Here is a 22,683-nt window from a genome sequence, read left to right on the forward strand (position 1 = left end):
GTCTCGACGAGGTTTGGATTCCGCTTCTTTAAAATACTCTAGCGGTGTCTCAACAACTGTGTTACCTCGCTTGCTGGGATCTCGCGAAGTCAAGACAATGTTTCCAATTAAATATGATAAATTACAGATGAAAGTTTCTAATTTCGGCCCACGATGTGACAAGCTGAGACAGAAGGGACACAGTAAGGTCAAAGCGTCTAGCATGAGCTGCTGAATAATGTCTAAGGTAGCGGCGCTGGTCTATTGTGGGACAGATGCTGACGTCAGCATAGACAGGATATCCATTCTGCGGTTGCTTAGCCAATTTCTTGTTCCAGGTAACACTCCCTCCCCTTTCTCTCTATGAATAACTGACACACAGCTGCACTTTGTTCCAGTTTCATACGTGGCCTTTTGTACCTCGCCTTTTCTATTCGTAGATACGACACGTGTCACTGAGAAAGATGTGGAATATAACGAGTTGATTACGAAGCAGGAAAGAGCGAACATGTCATTGCGTAGCTTACGTTAAAGGTAATTTGATTTAAGGGCGATAAAACGCTGCATACTCTTCTCCCTCGTCCAGAATTCTTGAAAAACGTTTGGAGGCAGATGTCATAAAATAAAGTAGACAATACGCGAGTATAAAACGCGTTCCATAATTGTACAACAGAATGACGCCAGTTACATAGACTTTTAATCAGGTACGTCTGTTCGACGACATTTCTTGAAAACGGGAATCAACTGCATCTTTTTTCAATACCTTGGATCCTTCGTTGCCCCATCGACCTATGATAAATTGCTGCTAGAAGAGCATCAAGTCCCATCGCATCATCTGTATAGAATCGTGCTGATATCTCATTATTTCAAGGCATCTTCCCTTACTGAGCAATTTTAACTTTTTTTCGGGTATCTCATTTCGGAAGGCTTACCTCAATATTTTGGTTTTCTGTTTCGCTAACGAGCATTTTCGTGCCTAACTCATGATACGCACATCTCAGTGACATTGGAAGTTCCTTCAAAGGCATATTTTCGAAATTTGACGGTACGTTTTGGCAGGTACGTCGGATATCATTAGTGCTAAGATGATTTGTGTTAAGAGGTAGATTCAGTTAGCATAGCTAGTGGGGTGATGCGGTTATGAGGCGATGTGGAGGACGGTGGTTCAGCCCCCATCCACATTTAAATCTTCTCATAGCTTTTCTAAATCTATTAAGCAATTTACCGGAGTGGTTCCTTTGGAAGGACACAGTCTATCCCGTTCCTCAGCCTACCCCAATTCGATCTTGTGCTCCGTCTCTAATGACTTATTCGTCGTCGGGACATTAAACCCTTTTTCTCAAGAATTAGTAGTCTGTTTTTCCTCCACATAACTCTAGCCATCCCTTGTATAGTATATGACACGGCCGTTCATAATACGTTCATTTGCAAAGTGCGCTGCATTTTGTATGAATGTCGACTATATCTACATCGATACAATCTGGAGACAACTTCGTCAGCTATTTTTCACTCTCAGATCGAACTATAGGTGTCTTCAGCAACCAGAAACAATCGGTTTCAGAGGAAAAAATGGTTCAAAAGGCTCTGAGCACTATGGGACTTAGCATCTTAGGTCATCAGTCCCCTAGAACTTAGAACTAATTAAACCTAACTAACCTGAGGACATCATACACATCCATGCCCGAGGCAGGATTCGAACCTGCGACCGTAGCAGTCGCGCGGGGTTTCAGAGGAGTCGAGCATGGATTCACAAGGGAAAGGTTAGAGCTGTAGATCTGTTTTCTCCTTCTTCTTCTTCTTCTTCCTTTTCTTCTCCTTCTTCTCCTTCTTCTTCTCTTCAAACGGCGCTAAACACTTCTGTTACTCAAATTCTACAAAAGAGAATGAAGTGGAAGTTGAGTTCAGTTGCTCAGAACTATGTTTTGTTAGATGTATAATATTTGATACACTGGGTCTCTCCAACTACATTTTATACGCCTGTGAGCAATTGGCTATACCTATAATTTTACTCTGTTCTAAAAATAATTTTCCTCTGAAAGACAAAAACATCATCATCACCATAGGAAATACAGGAAATATAGCGAAGGAGGGAATAAGACAAACCGGAAAGTGCCAGTAGGATTCGTGCTCTGAACGTTCCGTACAAACGTAATAACGTACATACGCTGAAGAGCCAAAGAAACTGGTACACCTGCCTAATTTCGTGTAGCGCCCGAGCGAGAACGCAGAAGTGCCGCAGTACGACGTGGTAGGGACTCGACTAATGTCCGAAGTAGTGCCGGAGGGAACTGACACCATGTACCCTGCAGATCTGTCCATAAGTCCGTAAGCGTAGAAGGGGGTGGAGAACTCTTCTGAACAGCACGTTGCAAGGCATTCCAGATATGCTCAATAATGTTCACGTCTTTGTAGTTTGGTGGCCAGCGGAAGTGTTTAAACTCAGAATAGCGTTCCTGGAATCTCCCTGTAGGAATTCTGGACGTGTGGATTGTCGCATTGTCCTGCTGGAATTGCCCAAGTTCATCGGAATGCACAGTGGACATGAATGGATGCAGGTGACCTGACAGGATGCTTATATACGTGTCACCTGTCCGAGTCGTATCTAGACGTGTCAGGGGTCCCATATCACTCCAAATGCACACGCCCCACACCATTACAAAGCCTCCACCAGCTTGAACAGTCCCCTGCCGACATGCAGGGTCCATGGATTCATGAAGTTGTCTCCACACCCGTAAACGTCCATCCGCTCGATACAAGTTGAAACGAGACTCGTCCGACCAGGCAACATGTTTCCAGTCATCAACAGTCCAATGTCGGTGTTGGCGGGCTCAGGTGAGGAGTAAAGCTTAGTGCCGTGCAGTCATCGAAGGGTACACGAGTGGGCCTTCGGCTCCGAAAGCCCATATTGATAATTTTTCGTTGAATGGTTCGCACGCTGACAGTTGTTGATGACCCAGCATTGAAATTTGCAGAAATTTGTGGAAGTGTTGCACTTATGTCACGTTTAGCGATTCTCTTCAGTCGTCGTTGGTCCCGTTCTTACAGTATCTTTTTCCGGCCACAGCGATGTCGGAGGTTTGATGTTATACTGGATTCCTGATATTCACGGTACACTCGTGAAATGGTTGTACGGGAAAATCCCCACTTCATCGCTACTTCGGAGATGCTGTGTCCAATCGCTCGGGTGCCGACTATAAAATCAAGTTCAAACTCAGTTAAATCTTGATAACCTGCCATTGTAGCAGCAGTAAGCGATCTAAGAACTGTGCCAGACGCTAGTTGCCTTATATAGGCATTGCCGACCGCACCGCCGTATTCTGCCTTTTTACATATGTCTTTATTTGAATACGCATGACAATACCAGTTTCTTTGGCGCTTCAGTGTAGATAGTTTATCTATAAGTTTAGATGAATGAATTTGCATGTACCACAACATGTGACACAAATTACCGTATATTTTCGCTGCATTGGTTTAGAAGCTTAAATTTTTTACACCGCGGAAGGGACCCTAGACCTTATTATTTGCAATAAGTTTCAACTTGACATCTCTACTCGTTCGTGAGAAAAAGGGGTCCTTACAGAAGGACAGGCAGACAGACGGTCAACAAAGTGATTCTGTAAGGGTTCCGTTTCTGCCGATTGAGGTATGCAACACTAAAAAGGGAGTATCGATTCAAGCACTATCACTGATCGCCCACATATATAAGCTGACTTTGCGTATATCAGAAGTTGTTGCGGGGAGTACAGAAAATCAAGATTCAGCGGGTTGAGTTGTTCCAGCCTGGCAAATGTGAGGTGTTCTGAATGTACAACATTGAGTTGTATTACTCCCGAAAGAAATTGTTTCAAGATGATTCGCACTTCATAAAATATTACTATTTTGTAATTTTACAATATTTATTAGCCTTTTTATCACAGTAAATGCCAGTAATGAGACAACATTCAACAGAAACTTCCTGGCAGATTAAAACTGTGTGCCCGACCGAGACTCGAACTCGGGACCTTTGCCTTTCACGGGCAAGTGCTCTACTATCTGAGCTACCGAAGCGCGACTCACGCCCGGTACTCACAGCTTTACTTCTGCCAGTACCTCGTCTCCTACCTTCCAAACCTCCAACTGTTCTCATTCTGGAAACATTCAACAGTTTTGTGTGCTTCACGACGTAAAAAGGAATTTGTGCTACGTTTGCAATTAAATAACAATTATTTTTACCCATATGTAATTTTGAGTTGTTCGCAGCCAGATGTATCACATAATACTTAACCTGCGACAACGTGTAAACATCGGACAAATCTTGTTATTTTTTCTCATTAACAACCAGATGTATCACATGCGATACACTGCCTGCAACAACGTCTAAGCGTCGGGAAAATACATTATTTATGACGCAATGTGATATCTCTGGTGTCCTTGGTGTGACCGTTACTTTTCGAGCATCATTAAATATTCGCAGAGGTAATAGCGTTTAGGCATTCCACGAGCGCATTGTAAATGAAGATGACTGATTTGTTGGTATATCAACGCTGACTACCCAACATGTCTACAAGGAATGGTGTACCACTTGCAGGTATGCAATACGGCGTAAGAACAGAGGTCGTAAAAACAGGAGACGAATGTCAAGTCTTGTCAATTACAGTCGGCATCAAATCCACCAAGAAATGCTGCTATCAGTGAGTGCAGGTCCATGTCAACCTGTATCGAGCGAACATTGGGAAGGAACATGTGGAGTCAGAGCGAAACGCCCAATGCTCACAACGGCGCATAAAGCTGCATGTCTTCAATGAGCCGAGAAAACAGAAGTTGGACGCAATGTGATATCGCTGGTGTACTTGGTGTGACCGTTACTTTTCGAGCCCCATTAAATACTCAAAAATGGCTCTGCGCACTATGGGACTTAACATCTGAGGTCATCAGTCCCCTGGAACTTAGAACTACTTAAACCTGACTAACCTAAGGACGACACACACATCCATACCCGATGCTGGATTCGAACCTGAGACCGTAGCGGTCGCGCGGTTCCAGACTGAAGCGCCTAGAACCGCTCGGCCACTCCGGCCGGCATTAAATATTCGCATACACATTATTAGGGGAGACAACCACAACATTAAAGGCAGTTTGCTTCAGTCCACAGTTAAAAATTTGATTTCAGGTGTCTACATGTTAAATGTTTCTCCACCGATAAGGTTTCGACAGATAGTGATCGAGCTAAGCAGAGAACGAGCAAAACATTAGACTCGCATAAACAAGGGTGTTGTTTGGATTCAAATCCCCGTCTGGCCCTCTAGATTAGTTTTCCCAAGTCCATCCTGTCTCGTCGAGTGCCACGGAGCTCTACCTTGGGGACGGTGTAGGAAGTAAGCAGCGAGGTATCGGGTGTTGGGGCATCGGTCGGAATGCCAGCGACCGGCTCGGCTCGGCGTGCTGACATTTAGCGGCCCGATGTGCTCACAGCCAGCGCGGCTTATCTGTGTGCAAGGCGGCACCTGCTGTCCGCCTTAGCAGACACCACCAGCTGCATCAGACGTACGACTCCCAATCACTGTAACTGCCAGCACTCAAACGGGAGGTCAGTCCGTGCGGACCGCTAACCACCGAGTAATCACCACTGAATGACAACTTCCAGGCCTTGTACAGTAAGACAACATATTCAGCGAGCGCAGTTATGTTTTTTAGACTTTTTGTGTGGTCGCCCGCAAGAGCGGCGGTTATTTGCCATCGTTTGGTGATATTAGTGTTGTTTTGTATTACATTATGCTTCACATGGTAGTTTGACTCGCTCAACAAGAAAAGATATGTCTCACTGTTTAATCTCAGAACGTACATAACCAGAGAGTTTACGTTAATTGTGCACAACCAACTTACTCCGTTTTATATACCGGGTGATCAAAAAGTCAGTATAAATTTGAAAACTCAATAAACCACGGAATAATGTAGATAGAGAGGTAAAAATTGACACACATGCTTGGAATGACATGGGGTTTTATTAGAACCAAACATACAAAGTTCACCAAATTTCCGACAGATGGCGCTGGACAGCAAAATGTCAGTGACTGCGCATGACAATCGTGTATAAAAGGAGCTGTAATGTGAGAGACATTCCTTTTCAACAATATCCGCTCCCTTCCCGCCAACAAGAACCTCTTCCTGCACACCCTTGCTACCCACCGTGTGGATGCCTTCCTCCTCAATGAAACCTTCCTCCAACCCCACCACTCCATCCACACCTCCCCCTATCTCCTCCACCGCTCCGATAATCCCCTCCCAGTTGCGCGTGGCGGAGTTGCCATTGGCCACCACCGCCAGATCCCCGTTCGGCTCCAGCCTCTCCTTCCCGACCCCACCGAACACCTGATCCTTAGTCTCTTCTTCCCCGGCCTTACCATTACCTGTGCCACCATCTATGTCCGCCCCAACGCCCCTCTTCCTTTCGACTTCCTCTCCCACATCGACCGTACCTTCTCCTCCTATGTGATCGCCGCCGACCTCAACATCCATAGTCGCTCCGCTGCCCAGTTACGGCGGTGGCATCGGTTCCTCTCCTCCCTTCAAGGCGACCTCATCCCCATCCCCCAGCACACTCGTCCCGAATCCAACTCCACTCCCGATGTTATCCTCTCCTCCCCCAACCTCCTTGGTCGCATTACGGTGGATGTCCTGGAGCCTATTGGTAGCGACCATCTCCCTGTCCTCCTCACCGTTTCAGACGGCCGTCGCCCCCGCCCCGACCCTCGTCATGACCCTCCCCCTAAGTACATCCATGACTATTCCCGTGCCAACTGGAATGCCTACCGGGATACCCTCTCCACTCAGGTCGATAGCCACCCTCTCGCCTACCGCCGTCCCGATGATGTCACCCATGCCGCCTCCTTTCTCCAGCAGACCTTGTCTGAGGCCGTGGAGGCCCACGTCCCTACTGTTGCCATCCACCCCCACCGTCCTACCCTACCACCACAGGCCGTCCTCCTCCTCCGTGAATCCCGTCGTCTCTACCGTGCCTTCCTCCGCACGCGTGACCCGGACACACTACGACGCCACCGGCAACTACAGCGACACATTCGAAATTTGCTCGCGGCCAAGAAACGCCGGGACTGGCGACAGACATGCACCCGTTTAACTGCTACCCTCCCTATAAACTCGTCCAAGTTCTGGACCGCTTTCCGTCGCCTTACCGGAACTAAACCCTCCCCCTACTATCCTCTTCTCCACGATGATCACCCCTTCCCTGACGCCCTTAGTAAGGCCAATCACTTTGCCTCCTACCTGTCCGATGTGTTTTCCATCCCTGATGATCCCCAGTTCGATTACTCCCTCTTCCCAGATATCCGCGATCGAACTGACACCTCTATCCCTCCCCTCGCTCCTGGTTTCCAGTACTTGGACAACATTCCACACACGGACCTTAATGCCCCCATCACCACACAGGATCTCATCAATACACTCCGCACCAAACGTAACACCGCTCCTGGTCACGATCGTGTCACCTACCGTCACCTTCGTGAAGCTCCTGTCTCTTTTCTCTCCACCCTGGCCAGGCTCTACAATGTAGTCCTGTCCACCGGTTACTACCCCGACCTGTGGAAAACCTCCCGTATCCTCATGTTCCTCAAACCTGGCAAACCGCCGTCCGCCGTCTCCTCCTACCGTCCCATCAGCCTTACCTCGGTCTTCAGCAAGGTCCTGGAATCTATCCTCACCCGCCGCATCCACCAGCATCTCCGCCAGCACCGCCTCCTCCCCGTTACCCAGTGTGGCTTTCGGCCGTCCTTCTCTTCCGACGATCTTCTCCTTCACCTCACTCATCTCCTTTCCGAACAGCTCAATTCCCGTCGCTCCGCAATCTTCCTCTCTCTTGACCTCGAACGCGCATATGACCGCGTATGGCATTCCGGTCTCCTCTTCAAGCTCCAAACCTTCGCCCTTCCCATTAACTACGTTCGTCTGATCGGTTCCTTTCTCTCCCGCCGTCCTTCCTATGTCACCATCCATAACACCGATTCCTACACCTTTTTCCCCTCCGCCGGTGTGCCCCAAGGCTCCGTCCTCTCCCCCCTTCTGTACTTGTTGTACACGGCGGACATGCCGCCGCCGTCACCCCCCGTCCACCTTCTCCAGTTTGCCGATGACACCGCCTTCCTCGCCCTTGCCCCCACCCTGCGACGCTCCCAACACCTTCTCCAATCCCATCTTGACCGGTTCACCGCTTGGTGCAACCAGTGGTTGCTCAAGGTCAATCCTTCCAAAACCCAGGCGATCATTGTAGGCAAAACCACTCCCTCCTTCCGCCTCCTTGATTTCTATCTCACCGTTTATGGCCGTCCCATCGCTCTCACCCCCACCCTTAAGTACCTTGGCGTCACCCTCGACCGTCGCCTCTCCTGGACTCCCCATCTCCAGACAATCCAAGCCAAGGCACGTTCCCGACTCCGTCTCCTCAAGCTCCTTTCCGGCCGAACGTGGGGTCTGGACCCCTCCACCATCCTCCACACCTATAAGTCCCTCATCCGCCCTATCCTCTGCTACGCCCATCCCGCCTGGATCTCCGCCCCCCCTTCCTTTTATAAATCCCTCCAAATCCTTGAACGCCATGCTCTCCGCCTCGCCTATCGCATCCGTCTCCCTTCCCCCACGCGGATCCTGTATGACCTTATCCCCTTCCCCCACCTCCTCCTCTTCCTCGAAAGGATACGAATCCTATACACCTCCCGTAAACTCGATCCTCCTCACCCGCTCGTCTCCCCGATCCTCTCCCACCCCCGCCCGCTGCCGCGCCTGTACTCCCACGTCCCACCTGGTCTCCATCTCTCCACCCTCCTTACCCTCTCCCAAGGTGGTTTCCGCCAGCTCCCTCTCCCTGATGATGTCCTCGTCCCCTCCATCTACCCCTCCTATCAACTTTGACCCTGCCCCCCCCTCCCTCCTGGTGTCCTTTCCCTTCGGCACCCTCCCTCCTTTCTCTTCCCTTCCCTTCTCTTTCCTTTCCCCCCATCCCCTCCCTCCCCCCTCTTCTTCCGGGCTTCCCCTCCCCCTTCCTCTCTCCCCCCTCTTTCCCCTGCCCGTGGCGTCCCTGCTCTCCCCTCTCGCTTTCCCACTCCCCCTCCTCCTCCTCCTCCTCCTCTCTTGGCAGGTCCCCGGACTCGCACACGCCTCGTGAACTTTCGCGCGCCGGAGATCATCGCCCTCGTTTTAGTGTCTGTGCCGTCGTGTCTGTGCCTCAGTGTTTTTCGCCGTCCACGCTCCTTCGTTCACGTGTGTCATCTACATCGTCAGTGTTTGTGCCCAGTGCCGACGGTTTTTTCTTGTTTGTTTCATCAAGTGTGAACGGCTTCATGTTTTTTAACTATTGTATCTCCTGTTTTTTAAACCGCCATTCTGTTACTTGTCTGTCTCCCTTTCTTTTTTATTGTACTGCTTATGGCTGAAGAGCGGAGTACACTGTTCCGCTGCCAGCCCACCTTGTATGGGGTGTCCAAATTACAATAAAGAAAAAAAAAAAAAAAAAAAAGAGAGACATTCCCCCCCCCTTCCATCCTCTTTCTTCCCCACCTCCCCTCTCTTTGCCCCCTTCTCTCCCCCGCGTCCTTTTACATTTCCCTCCTCTGCCTCCTCTCATTCCCTCTCGCGTCTGCCATTCTCCCCCTTTATTAGTCCTCTCCCTCCTTGGTTTCCCCCCCCCTCTTTTCGTTTTTTCCTCTCCTCCCTCCTTGTTTTTCCCGCTACTCCAGGTCCCCCCCCCCCATCTGCCTTGGGTCCGGAGTGCCATCTTTGTGCCGCCTTTTTCGTGCAGTGTTTTACAGTGTGTTTTTCCAGTGCGTGCTCCGTGTTGTACCTTTTGGGAAGTGTAGCGAACAGCCATCATACTGTCGCTGGGTGTGCTTTTTATTACTTGCGAACAGAAACCAGACTGTCGCTATGTTTTTTAATTGTGTGTCTACTGTGTTACTTGTCTGATTCCTGTGTTACTTGTCTGATTCCTGTGTCTTTTATCTACATTGCCAACCCCCTTTTGCTTTCTGTTTTAACTTTCCGCAATTTTACGCCATTTTTCACTTTAAATCGCCATTTTATCGCCTGTTTTTCCTTGTTTCTTTCTTCTTCCTTTATTTAAAAAAAGTCTGTAGGCTGTAGAGCAGCGTAGTAAGCTGCTGCCGGCCCACCCCCTTCGGGGGGGAATTGAAAATCAATAAAGAAAAAAAAAGAGAGAGAGAATCAGATGCGCCAGCAGTCCAGCATGTTGACGTTACCTGAAAAGGCGCTCTTAGTGAAGCTGTATTATCAGAATGGGGAATGTGCTAGTTCAGCGTTACGATCCTATCGCCATAGGAAGGGGATTCGAACGAGTAAATGTCCGTTGACAAACGCAGCTGTGGCGAGAATGATTTCGAAGTTCGAAGCCACGGGTTGTTTAGACGATAGACCCCGTAGTGGCCAACCGAGCACAAGGCTTAATGCTTCTGAGACAGTTCAGGAAGAAACGGACACTGTAGCGGGTTCGTCTATGCACGGGGAAGTCTTCGCTCGTGCAGTCGCACGTCGCACCGGCATTCCATACACTACTCTTTGGTTGGCACTTAGACGTACCCTCCGATGCTATCCGTACAAAATCCATCGGCATCATGAACTGTTACCTGGCGATTTAGTGAAGCGGAGGGCATTTGCAATGTGGGAGTTTCAAAAGATGACGATTGGTTGAGTAACGTGTTGTGGACCGACGAAGCTCATTTCACGCTCCGAGGGTCTGTCAACGCCCACAACTGCAGAATTTGGGCTACCGAAAACCGTAGCCGGCCACGGTGACCGTGCGGTTCTAGGCGCTGCAGTCTGGAACCGCGGGACTGCTACGGTCGCAGGTTCGAATCCTGCCTCGGGCATGGATGTGTGTGATATCCTTAGGTTAGTTAGGTTTAAGTAGTTCTAAGTTCTAGGGGACTGATGACCTAAGATGTTAAGTCCCATAGTGCTCAGAGCCATTTGAACCATTTGAAAACCCTAGAACTGTCGTGGAAACTCCATTGCACGACGAGAAAGTCACGGTATGGGTTGGATTTACCGCATCTACCGTCATCGGGCCTTTTTTCTTCGAGGAAATGGGTGATTCTGGTTTTGTAACTGCTACCGTGACGGGTGAGGGGTACTCCGATATGTTACCGAATCGCATCATCCCCAGCCTGGCCGATAAACACCTGCTGGAACGTACGATGTTTATGCAGGATGGCGCTCCACCCCATATTGCTAGACGCGTGAAAGATCTCTTGCGTGCGTCGTTTGGTGATGATCATGTGCTCAGCCTCCACTTTCGTCATGCTTGGCCTCCCAGGTCCCCAGACCTCAGTCCGTGCGAATATTGGCTTTGGGGTTACCTGAAGTCGCAAGTGTATCGTGTTCGACCGACATATCTAGGGATGCTGAAAGACAACATCCGACGCCAATCCCTCACCATAACTCCGGACATGCTTTACAGTGTTGTTCACAACATTGTTCCTCGACTACAGCTATTGTTGAGGAATGATGGTGGACATATTGAGCATCTCCTGTAAAGAACATCATCTTTGCTTTGTCTTACTTTGTCAAGCTAATTATTCCTATTCTGATCAGATGAACCTCCATCTGTCGGACATTTTTCGAACTTTTGTATTTTTGTGTTTCTAATAAAACCCCATGTCATTCCAAGCATGTGTGTCAATTTGTACCTCTCTATCTACATTATTCCGCGATTTATTCAGTTTTCAAATCTATACTGACTTTTTGATCACCCGGTATGACGGCGGCGCTATACCCAACGCGATGTTTGTAACGTCTGGCCGTCGGCTACGCAATGTAAGTTACCATTGAAAGGTCTCTGTTGGATTCCTTTCATGTTTAATTTCTTAAATCTGTTGTCATTTACGGCATAAATTCCTCTTCTAAATTTGCTGTGGCGTTTCTGACTATCTGGGAGGAGACTGAGTAGTGGAACGTGTTACTTTTACACATAAACAAGAACGATCTGTCACACTACTACACTTTAAAACACAGTTTATATGTAATTCGTGTCACACAGTCTCATACGGAACCTACATCTGATTTCTTTTATATACTGTATATGATAAGATACTGTCATCCCCCTTCCCTTCTGTGTGAGAGGATGAATGAGCAAATGTATTTCTAGTTGCATGCTTGAGGGTAGCAGACAAGCCTGTGGTGGTTATTCTGGATTCATTTCTCATGAATGGCAAAATTGTGGTCACCTCTATTCTGTAAAACAGTATCATCTTAATATGTTGAACTCACGACAGACACAAAAGATCCGAATCCTCCTTAGTTTAAATGACAAATGTTTTGCTTCATCCTTATTACCTTAAACCAAGCTTTCCTTCGGTCCCATAATCAAAATTATTTAATCTTCCTCTACCTTCAAGAGGGAAAATTTCCTCAGTAGAAATCATATAGGCTGCAGTGCATCCCGCACCAGCGAAAACAGTAAGCTGTAATGCTCACAGCATCAGCAAAACACATAAACGTCGCTTTTCTAGGACAAGTATTAACGCAGAATAATTTTTTAGGCTTTGGCTCAACATCAATCAAGACTACCGAAAGGATCCATATTTCTGTTCCATTCTCCATTTGCTGAAAAAACTACTCGTATTTGACTACCACAATAATATTTCAGGGCCACGTAAATTACACAAACCACAATTCTTCTTTCACCTTGAAGGGAATCAATATACTTACGAAATCCACAGACAGCACTTTACGTACTCAGCTATAAAGAACAAAAAAGACATATATCATCAATATTAACATATCATCGCATATTGGCAAGCCAATGGTTAAACAATCGTATTATCGCATCCTGTTTTCAAGATTCCAGACTTACTCATTCCTTTCTCAGAGTTCTCCTATCTTAAAATATTCATACAGCACGCATACTATAGTAAGAGATCCTCATTTATACTGACAGATATAGAATAGTAATAGATAGATAGTAGCACTGAAAGCAGAAAATCGGAAACAAGGCTACTAACAGCTGGGGACCTGGGTTTGCCAGACCCATAATACCCACAGATCGGATATTCCCTTGAGTTTTGCATTAATTCAACACAGATCTTGCTTCTCTCAGGAGCGACTCTTTTCAATTTACACAAAAAAAAAACATAAACAGCATTTCACTCGTTCACAAAGAAACCTTACACCATGTTGTAAGTTTAATGTGTGAATTTTTCTTATTGTATGGTGGTGTCACACGGTGCATGTCAACAGTTCTGGAGATGCACGCGTTGGTCGCGTGAAACATCTCGAAATAAAGTTACATGCGATTTGTGGGTGCTCTACGATTTTCATTTTAACAACGTATTTACATCGTGCTACTGAACCAGTTGTTACGTATGTTACTTCTGTGACTCGATCTTGTATTAAAAGTAACTTCAGGTATCCCATAGAAGTGTTTTAGGGTCGTTACTGTCCGCGGCATACCCTGTGTATCACCATTAATAGCAAAAATGTCCGCCCCCGGTAGCTGAGTGGAAGGCGGCACGGTAGCTCAGCTTTGTTTCAACCAATGAGTAATGCCACACCCCCTTTTCTTCGCGACACTGTCCTTGTTTGCGATGTTTTATTATTTCCTGTGGTCGGAGAAGCATCTCAAGAATATACGTATAAGGCAGTGAACCAGTTTACGATGCGTTATCTTTACCTGCCACTAGCTGTCTTTGCCTGCTGTTATTGTCTGACGTGTACAAACATAAACATTTATTTTTCTGGTGTTACTGCAAGAAGTACGAGTTTCTGCAAACATTTCAACTGAATTACTCTTTAAAGTGCCAAGATATAGCACCAAAGTCTTTAAGGAACTGACTAAAAGTGATCATTGACCTTTAAATAAAAAGTTTCAGCGAGATATTGAAGAAGACTGATAATATGCATATTGTTGCTTCTGAAATGCCAGTTAAAGATGTTGCCAAAACGTGCACAAACAATAAGCAGACTAGAAGAAATGAGGTAGTGAGAACCAAGAAGACCAAATGTATGGTTATAACCAAATTGAGATATTTGTTTATGGCTTAAATTCTAATAAAACCCTCATTTTGCATTTCCAACAACTTATATTTTTCAGTGCATAAAAACACTTTCTGCTGAGCCATGGCAGATAAAAAGGTGAGAACTGTTACACACTTTGAAAATACTGTAACACAACTGTCTGTGGTACAAAATATTTCAAAGTGCATTACTGCCAAATTTACTTAAAATTTTGGGAAATAAAAGTTGCTATGCACCATACACATAAATTTAAAAATGGATTGTGAGAGTAAAACGAAAAAAAATAAAATAAATAAATAAAAAAGTAAAAATAAAAAAACACAAAAAAAGCGTGTTCGGTCAGAGGGTCAGCTGCCCTCTGTAATAAAAGAACTGAGTTAATGGGTCAAAGACGAACTGAAACGGGTGTCTTGCGACGTCCGCCCCGAGCAGATACAACGAACGAAAACGAACAAAATGAGATTTAAAAAAAAAGTGGTCAGCGTGACAGAATGTCAATCCTAAGGGCCCGGGTTCGATTCCCGGCTGGGTCGGAGATTTTCTCGGCTCAGGGACTGGGTGTTGTGTTGTCTTAATCATCATCATTTCATCCCCATCGCCGCGCAAGTCGCCAAAGTGTCGTCAGATCGAAAGACTTGCACCCGGCGAACGGTCTACCCAACGGGAGACACTAGTCACACGACATTTACAATAGCAACAATTGGCACATTTAGAAGTATGTGATAGTAGAAGCAAAAACATTCCATTTACATATACTGAAGCGGCGAGTGAAAATTTGTACTCAGACCGGGTATCAAATCCGCTTCTCCTGCTTATTAGGCATGTGCGTTAGCCACTAAGTCAGCTCGGCACAGCAGTTGACACAACTGCACGGATTAACGCGGCGCGCTCCCTCCCCGACCCCAATTCTCTCTGCCGTCCCAGTGAGGAGGGGAGCGTCGCAGGGAAATCCATACAGGTGTGTGAAACGCTGAGCGAAGATGGCTCAGTAGATAACACATCTGCCTAGTACCCAGCAGGAGACCCGAGTTCCATTCCCGAGCTTGGTACAAATTTTCACTTGCCGCTTCAGTCTATATGCACTCCTGGAAATTGAAATAAGAACACCGTGAATTCATTGTCCCAGGAAGGGGAAACTTTATTGACACATTCCTGGGGTCAGATCATCACATGATCACACTGACAGAACCACAGGCACATAGACACAGGCAACAGAGCATGCACAATGTCGGCACTAGTACAGTGTATATCCACCTTTCGCAGCAATGCAGGCTGCTATTCTCCCATGGAGACGATCGTAGAGATGCTGGATGTAGTCCTGTGGAACGGCTTGCCATGCCATTTCCACCTGGCGCCTCAGTTGGACCAGCGTTCGTGCTGGACGTGCAGACCGCGTGAGACGACGCTTCATCCAGTCCCAAACATGCTCAATGGGGGACAGATCCGGAGATCTTGCTGGCCAGGGTAGTTGACTTACACCTTCTAGAGCACGTTGGGTGGCACGGGATACATGCGGACGTGCAATGTCCTGTTGGAACAGCAAGTTCCCTTGCCGGTCTAGGAATGGTAGAACGATGGGTTCGATGACGGTTTGGATGTACCGTGCACTATTCAGTGTCCCCTCGACGATCACCAGTGGTGTACGGCCAGTGTAGGAGATCGCTCCCCACACCATGATGCCGGGTGTTGGCCCTGTGTGCCTCGGTCGTATGCAGTCCTGACTGTGGCGCTCACCTGCACGGCGCCAAACACGCATACAACCATCATTGGCACCAAGGCAGAAGCGACTCTCATCGCTGAAGACGACACGTCTCCATTCGTCCCTCCATTCACGCCTGTCGCGACACCACTGGAGGCGGGCTGCACGATGTTGGGGCGTGAGCGGAAGACGGCCTAACGGTGTGCGGGACCGTAGCCAAGCTTCATGGAGACGGTTGCGAATGGTCCTCGCCGATACCCCAGGAGCAACAGTGTCCCTAATTTGCTGGGAAATGGCGGTGCGGTCCCCTACGGCACTGCGTAGGATCCTACGGTCTTGGCGTGCATCCGTGCGTCGCTGCGGTCCGGTCCCAGGTCGACGGGCACGTGCACCTTCCGCCGACCACTGGCGACAACATCGATGTACTGTGAAGACCTCACGCCCCACGTGTTGAGCAATTCGGCGGTACGTCCACCCGGCCTCCCGCATGCCCACTATACGCCCTCGCTCAAAGTCCGTCAACTGCACATACGGTTCACGTCCACGCTGTCGCGGCATGCTACCAGTGTTAAAGACTGCGATGGAGCTCCGTATGCCACGGCAAACTGGCTGACACTGACGGCGGCGGTGCACAAATGCTGCGCAGCTAGCGCCATTCGACGGCCAACACCGCGGTTCCTGGTGTGTCCGCTGTGCCGTGCGTGTGATCATTGCTTGTACAGCCCTCTCGCAGTGTCCGGAGCAAGTATGGTGGGTCTGACACACCGCTGTCAATGTGTTCTTTTTTCCATTTCCAAGAGTGTACATAAAATCATATCTGTATGAGACCTGTTAAGTCTCTAAAATTGTGTCATTTCATTTGTAAAAAAATTCCAGTAAACACTGAGCCACCAAAGAACAGTTTGGGGAGGTATCTGCAAATGGCCGGCCGGTGTGGCCGTGCGGTTCTAGGCGCTTCAGTCTGGAACAGCGTGACCGCTACGGTCGCAGGTTCGAATCCTGCCTCGGTCATGGATGTGTGTGATGTCCTTAGGTTAGTTAGGTTTACGTAGTTCTAAGTTCTAGGGGACTGATGACCACAGATGTTAAGTCCCATAGTGCTCAGAGCTATCTGAACCATCTGCAAATGAGTGGTTAAGAGCCGCCACTGGCTTAAATACGAGAGTTGGAACTTTAATAATGGCAACATTTTATTTACAGCTCGTACAAAACAGATAAGTGTTTCAAAGTTTTGCTGACCTTCAGAGTAGTCACCAGCATTGTGCATAACCCGTTGCCAGCGATGTGGAAGTCGTAGGATACTCTTGTCAGTGCCAGTTATGTTGACAGTTCGATCGGCGCGATCTATTGCCCGAGGAATTTGTAGCAATTCTGAAGCGAATGCCGTGAAGTATTTCTTTCAGTTTAGAAATAGAGGTGAACCTACGAGGGCTTAAGTCAGGGGAGTGCAGTGGGTGGTATAGCACTTAGCAGCTCCATCAGTCAAAGAAATCAGTAACAGCTTTCACTGTACGTGTTTGAGCATTGTCCTGCAAAATTATGGTCAGGTCATGCAGAAAGTGTCATCACTTCTGTCTCTATACTGTTCCCTTTTGGAACACAACCTACGACCAGCTTAGAGACAGAAGTGATGACACTTTCTGCAGGACCTGATCATCATTTTGCAGGACAATGCTCAAGCACGTACAGTGCAAGCTGTTACTGATTTGTTTGACTGATGGAGCTGCTAAGTGCTACACCACCTACTGCACTCCCCTGACTTAAGCCCTCGTAAGTTCAACTCGATTTCTAAACTGAAGAAAACACATTACGGCAATCGCTTCAGAACTGCTACAAATTCGTCGGGCAATAGACCGTGCCGATCGAACTGTCAACACAACTGGCACTGCTAAGAGTATCCTACGACTTCCACATCGCTGGCAACGGTTTATACACAATGCTGGTGACTACTTTAAAGGTCAGTAAAACTTTGAAACACGTATCTATTTTGTGCGAGCTGTAAGTAAATAGTTGCCACTATTAAAGTTCCAACCCTCGTATAAAATATGTTTCTAATTATTATAAATGTACTTTAAATTCTCGATGAAGTTCCCTTCTAATTGGGCTTAAATTTAGCCCGTGGTCCATCGTTGGAGAAAGTGGTCCATGCACGGCGGCGCCCTAGCACATTTTACTGTGAGTTAAGATGGCGTATAATGCACCGTTGAAGTCCAAACTGAAGAGGTAGAGCAGTGCCTGTTAACTTGGTTGGCTCTGAGCACTATGGGACTTAACATCTATGGTCATCAGTCCCCTAGAACTTAGAACTACTTAAACCTAACTAACCTAAGGACATCACACAACACCCAGCCATCACGAGGCAGAGAAAATCCATGACCCCGCCGGGAATCGAACCCGGGAACCCGGGCGTGGGAAGCGAGAACGCTACCGCACGACCACGAGATGCGGGCAAGGTACTACAATTACGAACAACTTAAATTGGAAGGAACACATAGAAAATGTTGTGAGGAAGGCTAACCAAAGACTGCGTTTTATTGGCAGGACACTTAGAAAATGTAACAGATCTACTAAGGAGACTGCCTACATTACGCTTGTCCGTTTTCTTCTACAATACTGCTGCGCGTTGTGGGATCCTTAGCAGATAGGACTGACGGAATACATCGAAAAAGTTAAAAGAAGGGCAGCACGTTTTGTATTATCGCGAATTATGGGAGAGAGTGTCACAGAAAGGATTTGGACTGGACATCATTAAAAAGGCGTTTTTCGTTTCGACGGGATCTTCTCACGAAATTCCAATCACCAACTTTCTCCTCCGAATGCGAAAATATTTTGTTGATACCGACTTACATAGGGAGGAACGATCACCGCGATAAAATAAGGGAAATCAGAGATCCTACGGAAAGATATAGGTGTTCATTCTTTCCGCTCGCGATACGAGATTGGAATAATAGAGAATTCTGAAGGTGGTTCGATGAACCCTCTGCCAGGCACTTAAATGTGATTTGCTGAATATCGATGTAGATGTAGAACCGCTTCAGCAGCGCCATCAAGACACCCGTCGCCCCATCGGCAACGGCAGCGATAGTGGTAACCTGCACCGAAGAAGACAAGAATGCTGGACTCGTGGCGAAAGCGCGAGGAAGAGGCGTGCAGCTCACCGAAGAGAGCGCACCGCAGCTTTCCGAGCGCTCAGCCCTGCTCGAAGACTAGCTGCAGAAAAACTGCGCCATGCAGTAACACAAGAGGCCGAGCACCAGCGACCTGCCGCCGGTTAACTTCAGCGCAGCAGAAAGACACACAGCACCGCACTGCATTGCCGCAGTGGATCAATCGTACTATGACGAACACTTGATCTGATACGGTATCGAGATGCACGATACCCATCACTAACATAACCTACCCTTGCACGATCTGTCGCAGACAGCAAAAACTCCGCTACTGCTCTTAATACCCTGATTATCGCAGAGGTTTTTTTTCCCTTGGCACTTGCCTCGGCACTTTTTCCCCCTCTGCCCTTAAAAACCGCGCCACCCTTCATTCGCTTTTCATTCACGGATAACATCACGGCCGCACATCCCGTTAACTCCTCGATTTACAACTAAACATTACGGAGATGACAGCAATTCTATTGTGATGGTCACAACATCGGTGTGGACATGGAGGGCTCCACACTTTACAAAAAAATCCGTCCTTTAAACCCGTTGACCCCACCGCTGCGCGTGGTGCCACTGATTCACGAGTGTCGGAGACGTTGCTCGACGGCAAAGAGTCGATCCATGCTGCGTTATCGATTTAACATTACGAGCTGCATTGCAGTGACGTCTTTACAGATTTCTTAAAGGAAGCATCGGGTCCTATGATTTGTCCAATTCAATTACGGGACACAGCGGTTTCAACTTGCACAAACCACTTGTTTAGTAAACTCGGAAAGACGTCGCTACAGTGCAACTCATAATTATACATCGATATCACAGCACGGATCTACTGCATAGCCACAGGTTCAATGTATGCGTCGTTCTTCGCCGTTGATCAGCGTCTCTGGCGCCGGTGTATGGCCACATACGCTGCGGCACGGACCCGGATTTAAAGGATGGTGCGAGTCCTGTAGCTTAATTCTATCGGATCGCTGTGAAGATGGCCGAAAGGTATGCGGTCGAAATATTAGGCGAGGAAATAAGGTCTATAATTTTGCACGCCCGAAATTTAGTGACTCGGTCAAAAATGTTATACAGCACCCTCGTGACTTGTATAGTTTTAATTTATTTCTCTTTTGCCGATATGGTATCTCTATGTAGAACCACCTTTTATAGCGGAAAGAAAATTAAAGCTTCACTTCGAATCCAGATCAGCAGAAAGCCCTGTAACTGGACACTTCGGTTTCTGTACACTGTTCCGCCTGTGAGTATCCTGCAATGACACGTTACGGCGAGATGGGTTGTCAGTATGGTAAGATTCCACAGCGACGTCATTCGAACGTTCAACCACTATTGTGCACAGGTAAATTTCGGGCAGCATGTTTGTCTCAAACTGTGGCATGAATTCTACGGGTCGGTGAAAGAGTCGCGCAATGGAAAAGTGAATATTACCTGTGATGCCGTCCAGACGTATAAAAGTTTACGTTACTATCAGCAAGTTCTCCCGGAGACGACAGCAGCGCGTGCCACAAACACCACCGGTTTTCGTTTCCTATTCCTCATACAGCAATGAAGGGACGAACGTGTGGACTTCTGGACCGACGACACAGATTGCACGTCTCTGCAGCCGTGTTATTTCTGGGTGGTGAAGACAGTGATAAAAACGTTCTCAGAGGGTAAATCGTCTGGGTGCGCAAGCAGAAACTACGGAAGTTTCAGCAGTGATCATTTTGACCTGAGTGCTGAGACAAATTGAAAATAAAAATTCTACTACGCATCTCCTTTTAAGGAGGAACAGCAAACTGTTTGTGATTTAGTAACTTCCATATAACGCTACTGTGTGTGGAATCTCTAATCTGAATACGGAACTGTTTCGTATTTCTGTTACATATTTGGCAAAAAGGATAAGATTTGGGGCTGAAATGGTGTTTTCAGTAGCGTGCATGTCTTTGGAGTTATTTTCGCAAATGGTAATCGTCCTAAATCATCTGGAGTATGAACAATTTTCCAAGGAATCATATCACCGATATTTAATAAGTTACGTTTTCAAAAAATGTAAATTGTGAACAGTTTTTTAAGACCGTAAAGGTGGGCGACTGCTGGGCTTCTGAGGCAAAATATCGTGTTGTGTTATGACAATTACTTTTGAAATAATAAACAATTATCATACTTTTTTCCATGTGTCTCGTTTTCATTTCACTACCCTTAATGGAGACTAGAGAGCCAAAGAAACTGGTACACGTGCCTAATATCATGTAGGGCCTCCTCAAGGACGCAGAAGTACCGCAACAAGACGTGGCATGGACTCGACTAATGTCTGAAGTAGTGCTGGAGGGGATCGACACCATGAATCCTGCAGGGCTGTCCATAAATCCATAAGAGTGCGAGGGTGTCGACATCTCTTCTGAATAGCACGTTGCAAGGTATCCCAGATATGCTCTCTCGCTTCCCACGCCCGGGTTCCCGGGTTCGATTCCCGGCGGGGTCAGGGATTTTCTCTGCCTCGTGATGACTGGGTGTTGTGTGCTGTCTTATGTTAGTTAGGTTTAAGTGGTTCTAAGTTCTAGGGGACTGATGACCATAGCTGTTAAGTCCCATAGTGCTCAGAGCCATTTGAACCATTTGAACCAGATATGCTCAATGCTTTATGTCTGGGGAATCTGGTGGCCAGCGGAAGTGTTTAAGCTCAGAAGAGTGTTCCTGGAGCCACTCTGTACCAATTCTGGACGTGTGAGCTGTGGCATTGTCCTGCTGGAATTGGCCAAGTCTGTCGGAATGCGCAATGGACACGAATAGATGCAGGTTATCAGACAGGATACTTATGTGTCACCTGTCAGGGTCGTATCTAGATATATTAGGGGCGCCATATCACTCCAACTGTGCACGCCTCACACCATTACAGAGCCTCCACCTGCTTGAACAGTTCGAGCTGATATACAGGGTCCATGGATTCGTGAGGCTGTCTCCATACACTCACACGCCCATCCGCTCGATACAATTTGAATCAGACTCGTCCGAGCAGGCAACATGTTTCCAATTATTAACAGTCCAATGTCGATGTCGACGGGCCCAGGCGAAGCGTAAAGCTTTGTGTCGTGCAGTCATCTAAGGTACACGAGTGAGCGTTCGGCTCTGAAAGCCCATATCGATGATATTTAGTTGAATGGTTCGCACGCTAACACTTGTTGATGGCCCAGCACTGAAATCTGCAGCAATTTGCGAAAGCCTTGCACGTCTGTCACGTCGAACGGTTCTCTTCAGTTGTCTTTCGTGCCGTTCATGCCGGGTCTTTTTCCGGCCGCAGTGATGTCGGTGATTAGATGTTTTACCCGATTTCTGATATTCACAATACACTCGTGAAATGGTCGTAATGGAAAATCCCCACTTCATCCCTACCTCGGAGGTACTGTGTCCCATCGCTTGTGCGCCGACTATATCACCACTTTCACACTGACTTAAATCTTGATAACCTACCGTTGTAGTAGCAGTAACCGATCTAACAACTGCACCAGACACTTGTTTTATACAGGCGTTACCGACTGTAGCGCCGTATTCTGCCTATTTACCTATCTCTGTATTTGAATACGCATTTCCTATACCAGTTTCTTTGGCCCTTCAGTGTGTAGGACCTCAGAATACGAAGCCAGGGATGGAACACACTGCCGCCTCGGCATCTTCAGAAGCCCAAAGTGATTTTAAGCTTGACACAATACAAGAAAAATTGTACTGGAGATTACGTCTTTACAAATCTGTTTTCTTCAATTTCAAGTGTGTACCACGGTTTTATGATTATGCGAGGGACATTCTGTAACTAAAGAGAAAAAAAATCATGTGGAAGTGAAACAGTTTGTAAGTGGA

General features: G+C 47.3%; 1 protein-coding gene across 1 annotated transcript in view; it reads left to right on the forward strand.

Annotated features, from left to right (window-relative positions):
- The window catches only part of LOC124722244 (F-box protein At5g06550), a 610,244-nt gene that overhangs the window by 23,521 nt on the left and 564,040 nt on the right, over positions 1-22,683 (forward strand). The window lies entirely within an intron of this gene.

Source organism: Schistocerca piceifrons, chromosome X, assembly GCF_021461385.2.
Source record: "Schistocerca piceifrons isolate TAMUIC-IGC-003096 chromosome X, iqSchPice1.1, whole genome shotgun sequence".
NCBI lineage: Eukaryota > Metazoa > Arthropoda > Insecta > Orthoptera > Acrididae > Schistocerca > Schistocerca piceifrons.